The sequence below is a fragment of the Ailuropoda melanoleuca genome, chromosome 12, assembly GCF_002007445.2.
Source record: "Ailuropoda melanoleuca isolate Jingjing chromosome 12, ASM200744v2, whole genome shotgun sequence".
NCBI lineage: Eukaryota > Metazoa > Chordata > Mammalia > Carnivora > Ursidae > Ailuropoda > Ailuropoda melanoleuca.
The window spans coordinates 38,658,146-38,668,560 of record NC_048229.1 but is presented as its reverse complement, the minus strand read 5'-3'; the positions used below and the strand labels follow the sequence as shown (position 1 = coordinate 38,668,560).

General features: G+C 36.6%; 1 protein-coding gene across 1 annotated transcript in view; it reads left to right on the top strand.

Annotated features, from left to right (window-relative positions):
* Window positions 1-277: 277 nt before the first annotated feature.
* Window positions 278-10,415, top strand: part of LOC100469897 (zinc finger protein 345) — a 73,605-nt gene continuing 63,467 nt past the window's right edge. The window contains exons 1-2 of the mRNA XM_034638386.1: window positions 278-381; window positions 1,221-1,295. The gene's annotated coding sequence lies outside the window, so the exon portion shown is untranslated. The remainder of the gene's footprint in view (window positions 382-1,220; window positions 1,296-10,415) is intronic.

Genomic DNA, 10,415 nt, shown 5'->3' with positions numbered 1-10,415 from the left:
ACGAGACCTGGTCAAGAGGAGGGCTCGGGCGAGGCTGACTACAGTTTGGTTGACAGAATCCTAATCAGCTGAAACTCGCGGAAGCCTTCGGTGCGCTGCTTAGCCGGAAGACGCAGTTTTGACTGAGTCCGGGCTCAGCGCCACCGGGCGGTCGATGTATGCAGGAGGCCGCTTTTTAGCAACCTGTCGCTACATCTGTACTACATCTCCCAGAGGCCTCTAGGCTCAGTGCTCCTTCCCGCGAGAACTAGCCCCTCTCCTGAGGAGTGGGCGGGATCTTCTGGCCGGTAGGGGCAGACGGCCTCCGGGCGCTGTGGGAGCTGTCGCGTTGGACTTGCTCCAAGTAGGGTAGAGGGGTGCTGACCCTACAAGGAGGCATAGGTGAGGTGGCCTGGAGCCCGGGGTTGGGGCCGGCGTGTCTGGAACCACTGGCCTGTGCGGGGTGTGTTGGGGAGCCAGCTGAGCAGGGGAGATTGTGAGGAGGGTGTGTGTCTAAATGTGACTGTGTCTCTGTGTCAGTGTGACCGTGTACTGAACTGTGAGGGCGGGGAGGAGGGCTTGATTTGTGGTTGTGATTGTTTATGTGTGATGAGATTTAATTGTGTGACCGGGTTTTTGCGAATGTAGTGTTCTTTGACCGCGGTTGTAAAACTGGTTGTCTTCTTGGTGCGTGTGTGTTTATGACCATTTGCTGAACTGTAGGTGTGGGATGTCTTAACTGTGAGATCTGTGATTGTATTTACCCATGGTGTATGTATTTGTGATATTATTGGTGTAGGGTGCGTGTCAATTCGTTGTTGTCACTGTGTCCCCATAGTGTGGCAGTGGGAATATGAATGTGTGCGGTGCCTATGGCTGCGATTGTGACTGTGTCTGTTCCCGTGGTGTGTATGCTTGCGTGACCATGTGCAGCCAGTTGTGTTTAGGTTTGGGGTGCCCGTGCCCCCATGGTGTGAGTTTGTGGGACTGTGTGTCTGTATAGCACTGTAGTTATGGGGCGCCTTTGTCTGCCTTTGTGACTCCAGCGCTCTGCTCCCGGGGGGACCTCTGTGAGCTCAGGGACAGATTCTGCCCAGAACTGCAGTGACCCTGCTCTTGTCTTGATGCTGGTATTGAACAGGACGCCCTAGTCTTGCCTGACCTACATTTATAGATGGCGGGCGGTTGGCTGGCCTGGGCTTCCAGAAGAACCTGATGTTTCCTCTTTTCTTCTTCCTCAGCTCTGCTTTGCTTGCACAGAGCCTTCCAGAGTGGAGTAAAGAATGGCTGTTGAACATCCACAAGGCTCCCGAAAGGTAGTTTGTCGTTTCCCCTTGTTTCCTGAAGTGCCCTTTTCTTTGTCAAGACTTTACCTGTTTTTCTCCTCTTGAAAATTCTTGCCCATCAGGTGACTTGATCCCTGGAATTAACCCTCTGAGAAAATGTGATTGGGTGCAATCCCTAAGCCCTCACGGGCACTTGATTTTCTCTTACTAATTTGTCAAATGGTTTAATTTTCCTTTATGCTGTCTTTTAAAAAAATACTATTTTTTTCTATTTATAAAAGTAAGGCATGACTATTTTAAATAATTTCAGAAGTACATCTTTTGAAGAAAATTTCAATTCCCAGTTAAAACCAATGCTAACTTTTTTGTATTTTCTTTCTGGTCTGTTTTATTTATGTATATAAAATGTGATTTTTAAAAACTGAATTCATTCAGAATTTACCATTATAGCCTACATTTTTACATAAAATTATATTTAAGTATTTGCCCACATGATTTAATATGTGAAACATTTTTAGAAGTGCATATTTATTTGAATGCCTGTGGCTTTTTTTTTCTCTCTCCAATTAGATACAGAAATGGCATATCCTCCTCATTTGTGCCATTTAATACATAATTATAAAGACCCACAATAGGGAGTACCTAAGAAATAGAATACAGCCATCTCTAAAGAAACCTCTAATGTACCCTGCCACAAACAATTGTGTTCCTCTGGTGATGACTACTGTGATCATTTCTTTGCCTTTCATTAGAACTTTAGTGTATGAATTCCAAAATCACAAAAGGTTTAGTTTATGTGTTTTCTATTATGAATAGACATTCTTTTGTGTCTTTTTTCATAAAAAATATGAGCTTCATTCATGTTTCCTGTAACTACAGTACATTTTTTTCCATTGCTGTATGTGTATATATATTATCTTGCACGATAGCATCACAGTTTACTACTTATCCATTCTACTTTTCATGGGTATATGACTTGTTTCCAGTTTTTGACTGTTACAAGTGATGTGACTATGAATATTTTGTGCACATATTTTGGTACATGTGTGCTTGCATTTCTTTAGCATATATGCTAAAATTGTGATTAAATTGCTAAGGGATAGAGTTTGTATGTCTTCAGTTTTACTAGACAATGTCAAACTGTTCTCTAAAGATACTGTGCAAGTTTTTACTTGTATCAGCTGTTTAGAAAGATTCTTTTTGCTCCACATCCGTGCCAGCCCTTGACATCATCATACTTTTAAATTTTTGCCAATTTGGTGGATGTCTATTGTTATTAATCACATTTAATTGATATTTCCTAGATTATCAATGAAACTGAACACCAATTCTTACCCAACCAGATGTTCTCTTTTGTAAAACACTTGTTCAAATGTTTTTCCAATTTTTAATTGGGTTGTTTTTCTCTGATTAAAACACATAGATAGATAGAGAGATAGAGAGATAGATAGATATTCTGTATAATAGTGACTAAATATTTTCTTCTGCTCTGGCTTGGTTTTTCATTCTGGTGCCTTTTGATGAATAGAGGTTTGGGATTTAAATGTCATGAAATCTTTTTCATGGTTAGTGTTTGTTTAAGAAATTTTCTGCTACCTTGAAATAATGAAGATTTTCTTATATGCTCTTCTAAAAGCTTTCCAGTCTTTGGCTTTAACATGTAGGTCTTTACACTACCTGGAATTGATTTCTGTAGGTAGTGATGTAATTTCGTTTTATCCCCCATATGGGTACCCAGTTGTCCCAGTGTCATTTATTGTAAAGTTCACCTTTTCTACACTGATCTGCAGTGCCATTTTAGTAAAAAATCAAGTGATCATGCATGTCTACATCTACTTCTGGACATTATATTCTGTTCCGTTGCTCTATTTTTCTCTCCTTGCAGCAATATCATGCTATCTTATTCACTGTGACTTTATAATATTTGGAGCAAGTTCTCTTACCTCTTGTTCCTCAAGAGTGTCTTGGCTGTTTGTGTTCCTCTTCATTTCCATATAAATTTTTTGAAATAGCTTGGTTCCACTCAAGCATCTTCTGTGATTTAGATGAACTGCGTTGTATCTATAATTGTGTGAGTAAAAATTTGGTGAATCTTCTAAGAACCTGAACCTCTGTTATTTTAGGTCTTCTTAAGGTTTTCTCAAGAAGGTCTTGCTTATCTCCTGTAAATAGTCCTAGGCAAATAGGAACCGTATAATCCATTGTATCTTTTGCTTTGAGTGCCAGCAGTCTGAGCACTTCAAATAATGATCAGTCATAGTAATAATTTTAGCCTGTGTTTATGATACTGAGTACCTGTTACCTATGACCATTGTGTATGATTAGAAATTTTTTTCTTTAACTCTTAGCCTCCTCAAATACATTTTTGGAAGTAGGGATATAAAAATTAGGTAGGGGGTGCCTGACTGGCTCAGTCAGTGGAACGTGCAACTCTTGATCTCGGGGCTATAAGTTCAAGCCCCACGCTGGGTGTGGAAATTGCTTAAAATTTAATAAAAAGGGGTGCCTGGGTGGCTCGGTCATTTAAGCGTCTGCCCCTGGCTCAGGTCGTGATCCCAGTGTCCTGCATCAGGAGTCCTGCATCAGGCAGGGAATCTACTTCTCTCTCTCCCTCTGCCTCTCCCCCAGCTTGTGCTCTCTCTCTCTTATTCTCTCTCAAAAAAAATAATAAAATATTCAAAAATTTTAAAAAATAGGTATAGCCTTAGGTGCAGATGTAGATATCTATTATCTAAAATTTTTATTTTAATAACATTCTGGTCCGATCAGTTCTGCTTTTGATGGTACCTTGTACTGTTCTCTCCATATTATATTTCTTTTTTTTCTTTTAAAGATTTTATTTATTTATGTGACAGAGAGACAGCCAGCGAGAGAGGGAACACAAGCAGGGGGAGTGGGAGAGGAAGAAGCAGGCTCCCAGCGGAGGAGCCCGATGTGGGACTCTATCCCGGAACACCGGGATCACGCCCTGAGCCGAAGGCAGACGCTCAACGACTGCGCTACCCAGGCGCCCCTATATTTCTTTTTTAATTGCCCTTTCCTCTTCCCCCTACCTTCCACTGTCCTTTGTCAGATAGTTTTTGCCTTTGCATCTTTGCCATCTATTCTCATTAACTGTTTAGTTTAAATACTGGCTTCTTCAACCCTCATGTGTTTAACCCACCACTTGTTTGGGTTTTCTGCAACATGAAGCTAAACTGAATCCTAACTGATGTACCTAATAGCCCCTGAACAGTCTCTGGGTAAGAGGAGACTCTATAAAGAAGGCAGTTCCCAAAATAAATAAATAAATAAATACTGGCTTCTTCAGAATAATAAAAAAAAGAAACATCATCTCTCAGATTGTTTTACCTATGCTAGTCTGTCTGTAACATGGTGTAAAAAGTATGGGCTCTAGTATCAGATGTGGGTTCTGATCTCAGCTATACCACCTGTGAGCTGTTTAACCTGTAGATGAGAGGTTCTTATTCTCACTTAATGTTGAGAATGAAATAAGATATGTGTAGAACACTTGGTACACATCAGAAGTTCAATAAATGTTAGCTCCCTTTCTCCTCTACTTCTCATTTTTGGGATCTCTCTATCAATTACAGTATAAAGCACTTAACTAACGGCCTTTTGGTGGTTCCCAAAGGATTTTTTTAAATTGAGGTATAAATGCCACGTAACATTATATTAGTTTCAGAAATACAAGATAATGATTTGATATTTGTATATATTTTGAAATGACCCCACCGTAAGTCTAGTTAATATCCATCACCATATGTAGTTTTTCTTGTAATGAGGATTTTTAAGATTTAGTCTATTATCAACATTCAAATATGCAGTGCAGTATTATTTACTACCTATGACTTATTTGTTTTATAACTGGAAGTTTGTACCTTTTGAACCCCTTTACCCATTTCAACCCCCCCCCCCAGTCTCTGGTAACTACCAATCTGTTCTCTGTGTCTACGAGCTTGGCTTTTATTTGTTTGTTTAAATTTCACATATAAGTGAAAGTATATGGTATTTATTTTTGTCTGACTTATTTCACTTAGCGTAATGACCTCAAGGTCCAAACATGTTGTCCCAGATGGCAAGATTTCATTCTTTTTAGTGACTGAATAATATTCCAATAATCTTGATTCGTTGATTATTGGTCGCTCAGATTGTTTCCATATCTTGGCTATTGTAAACAATGCTGCAGTGAACATGAAGGTGCATATATCTTTCTGAATTCGTGTTTTCATTTTCTTTGGATAAATACTCAAAAGTGGAATTGCTGGATCATATGGTAATTCTGTTTTTAATTTTTTGAGAAACCTCCATGCTGTTTTCCATAGTGGCTACAGCAATTTACATTCCAATCAGCAGGGCAAGAGTGTTGCCTTTTCTCCATATCCTTCTCAACACATTATTTCTTGTATTTTTGGTAATAGCCACTCTAACAGTTGTAAGATGATATCTCATTGTAGTTTTGATTTGCATTTCCCTCATAGTTAGTAATGTTGAGCATCATTTCATGTACTGTTGGCCATCTGTATGTCTTCTCTGGAGCAATGTTTATTTGGAACCTCTGCCCATTTTTTAAATCAGAATGTTTATTTGCTATTGAGTTGTATTACTTTTTAATATTATCATATGCCCCCTTATCAGGTATATGATTTGCAAATATTTTCTTCCCTTCAGTAGGTTCCCTTTCTATTTTGTTGATGATTTCCTTTGCTATTCAGAAGCTTTTTAGTTTGATATAGTCCACTCATTTATTTTTGCTTTTATTGCTTTTGCTTGTGGAGTTATATCCAAAAAATCATATCCAAGACCAATGTAAAGGAGCTAACAGCCTCTGTTTTCTTCTAGGAGTTTTATGGGTTCAGGTTTTAGTTCAAGTCTTTTATCCATTTTGAGTTAATTTTTTGTATGGTGTAAGATAATAATCTAGTTTCATTCTTTTGCATGTGACGTCTAGTTTTTCCATTTTTATTAAAGAGGCTGTCCTTTCCCTTTTGTATATTTTTGGCTCCTTTGTCGAAATTAATTGGCCATAGTTTATTTCTGGGTTTGTGGTGTATGGGTTTATTTCTGGTCCACTGATCTGTGTGTCTTTTTTTATGTCAATCGCATACTTTTTGATTACTATATAAAAACAATAATATTCTTTAAAGTCAGGGAGCATGATGTGTCCAGCCTTATTCCGCAAAGGATTTTAGAGTCAAATTTTGCTCCCCAAATGTTTTGTAAATCATTGAGAGCCAGAATTATACATTTCAATTCTCTTATATACATACCATTATAAATTTGTTTTGCTGTGTATTGGACCTAAATTCAGTTTTTTTCATTTACTCAGTATTGTTCCAGTATCTTTTATCTAGTAATAACTTATTTCCTTTTCCGTTACTTTGAATTGTCTACTTGGTGTTATATTATTTAAATAGGTTGTATTATCTATTAAACTTTTTAAAAACTTATGTATCTGTGCTTGTACCTGTGCCATGTTTAGATCATTTCCTTTTATAAATCTTTGAATACCTGATCAAATATGTCACTTTTTTTTCTGAAAATAGCTGTATTCTCTGTTTCTTTTCATTATAAAATAATTCATTATTACAGCAAATTTAGAAAATACAGAGAAGCAGAAATAAAAGACAAAGGTCATCAATAGTCCTATCAATTAAAGACTGCTGCCAAATCGTTAGAGCAAATGCTTAGAATTCTTTCTTTAATGTGATCATACTATGGCCATTGACCTGTAAACCATCTTTATCATGCCAAAATACATTCTGAACAACTGTCATGCTTTTACACATGTATCATTACCATGAGTTGTCATGGTTTCATAGTGTTAGCATCTTATCAAGCCCCTTTTGTTGAATATGGTTAGCTTACAAACTATTGCCTTTATAAACAAGTATCTCCTTAGCCTGAATGCTAGCTAGTCTTTTCCTTTTTAAGTTTTATTTTTAGTTAAATCATAATTATGTATTTTTCTTATAAAAATAATTTATATGTTATGGAGAGGCTTCCATGCCATGCCACCAGAGTGCCTGTTCCCAGGTATCTACAAAAAGTACCAAAGGTAGCCACTGTTCTAAGTTAATTATTTATCCTTTTTGCCTGTATCCTGTGCATTTAAATATATGCACACATGTATGTGGTACTGTTTTGTCACATAAAAGTATATCGGTATAAAGAGAATTCTAAGTATAGGCTGCAAAATGTGGAAAATAATCGCATCATAGGGTTGGTCCAAGGTTTGAGTTGGTTCATGTAAAATCCTTACAACAGGATTCTTAGAACATTCACTTAGTGTCAGTCATTTGGTAGTTATTGTTACCATTCAGAAACTTGCTTTCTCATTCTGTGTGAAGTATTGTACACGTAAGTATAGAACTACCTCACTTTAGTTGCTTCATGTAAGGCCATATTTTGTAATACTGTGGTATGTTTAATCTTTCTTTGGTTTTTAAATACTTAGTTTCATATAGTTATGACCATGGCAATCACTGTTCTAATGAACGTTTATGTATAGGCTTTCTCTAAGGTATATACTAAAAGTGAAATTATGGAAACAATAGAATACACATATTTTAAACTTCAGTAAATATTTATAAATTAAACTTCACAATATCTTGTTCACTTCATAGTATGCCTAGCTTTCTCTGACAGAATGTGTTTCTCCACTTCCAGTTAGTTTACTTATGGCTACATGAGGTGCAAAAAAGCACTTGCAACAAATAGGGACAGAGGACTAATATTTTCTTTTAATTTATGCTAGTTATTCTTAAACTTGGTTAAGGTCCTGCCCACAACAATTTTGATTTAATTCATCTGGGATACGGTCTGAGTATCATCATTTTTAAAAGAGCACCAGATGATTGTAGTATGCTGTCACAGTTGCGAATTAATGACTTAAACAGTTATACAAAGTGACGAGAAAAACATTGAGATTTAATTGGTCTGGAGTGATGTTCAAGCTCTAGAATTTTTTGAAAGCTACCCAATTGATTCTAATTACAGTCAGAATTAAGAACCACTGACTTAGACAAATCATGATTTGTTTTCTAGAGCTGAGTACTGTAACTATCAAAAATACCAAAACCAAAACCATTTTGTAGCAAGTAAGTAGGGAGAGATGAGTTTGAAGGAGAAAGTCAACAATATCCGGCATACCTGTGTTCTTGCCGGCAATTAATATTTTGATTAATGACATTGTTTGGTCATATTAGTGGTGTGTTGGGAGAAAACATAAAATAGTTTTCACACTTGTTTAATTGGCAGTCTTCATGCTTTTCAAAAGCAAGTTTTGAGTTTTGTGAATCTTACATATTTTAAAATTTTCGTATTCTGTTTTTATCTTCATTAATCCTTTCCTGCTATTTTGTTACAGTATTGAATTTAGATCAGTTTTATTTTATTTTTAAAAGTTTAATGTTATTAATTTTTTCTCTGTAATTTTCCTGTGTCTAGGTTTTTTCTATATATTGCTCTCCTTTTCATTTCTAATATATTTCTATTTAGTTTCATATTTAACATGAGAATTATTTAATGATATGTCTTGTTTTGGGTAACTTTAAATTTTGATTAAATTTCAAATTTGCAGAAAAGTTACAAGAATAGTACAAAGTATTCTTGTATACTCTTTACTCATATTCACCAACAGTTTACTTTTGCCTCATTTGCAGGATCATTCCTGTATGTGCTTGTAGGTGTTCTCTCTATATTTGCATGTGCCCACACACACATACACAATGCATATTTAAGAATATGTTGGGGACATTTGCTTCTTTACCTTTAAATATGTCTGTTTGTTATTTTCTCAGAACAAGAGTATTCTCTTACATGACCACAGTACACTTACTAAAATAAGAAATTTACACAATTACGCAGTACTCTTATTTAACAGTCTATATTCAAGATTTTTCACTGGTCCCAATAATGTTTTTTGTAGCAACTCACTGTGCCCTCATCCTCTGTTCCCCAGGCACTGTCCAGGAAACAGTCTAGGATCACACATTGAATTTAGTATCCTCTCTCTTTTAGTCTTATCTGGAAGAGTTGCAGTGTGTCAGGATTGTCTGATCATAGGTTTCCATATGTGTGTGAGTGTATTCCTGAGTCAGTCTCCTGTGCCATAGTTCTCTAATTTTTTCTTTGTGCCAATGCCAGTCAGTGAGTATTGTTTTGTAGTAAGTCTTGACATCTGATAGAGCAAGCCCTTCCAGCTTATTTTTAAGGAGTGTCCCTTAGTCTTCTATATATAGGTTAGAAAGTCATCTTGTCAAGGGGCGCCTGGGTGGCACGGCGGTTAAGCACCTGCCTTCGGCTCAGGGTGTGATCCCGGCGTTATGGGATCGAGCCCCACATCAGGCTCCTCTGCTATGAGCCCTGCTTCTTCCTCTCCCACTCCCCCTGCTCATGTTCCCTCTCTCACTGGCTCTCTCTCTCTCTGTCGAATAAATAAGTAAAATCTTTAAAAAAAAAAAAAAAGAAAGTCATCTTGTCAAGATCCATGAGAAACTTGTAATTTTGGTTTCAATTGCATTGAATATATAGATTACTCAGGAGAGTTGATGGCTTTACAAAATTGATGCTTCCTTTTAATAAGAAATGACATTTCCATATATTTTGGTGTTGTTTAATATGTCAGTCCACTTTTATAATTCTGTTCACACATTATACATTTCTAAGTACTTTGCATTGATACTATTTGTAATAAAATGTATTTTCTTTTTCTTTTTTATATTGTATTTTATTTTTTTAAAGTAACCTCTATACACAATGTGGTGCTCGAACTCACAATCCCAAGATCAAGAGTTGCCTGTCCTACTGACTGAGCCAGTCAGACACCCCTAAATAAAATGTATTTTTCTAACTTTGTTGCTGGTATGTAGAGATGCAGTTGGCCTGTTTTCTGGTTTATTTCTGAGTTCTGTGAAATCTTTTATTAAATATAACAATCTGTTAGAGAATCTTTTGCATTTTTTCCTTGTAGGCAGCCATAAGATCTGCAAACATCAATTTGGTTTCTTGCTTTCCAGTGGTTTATATATTTTACTTGCTACAACTTTTAAGGACATCCATTTACTTTTTCATCATTTGGTATGTTCTTTCCTGTATTTTATAGGTACCATTCATCAGTATAAGGATATTTCCTTCTACTCACAGGTT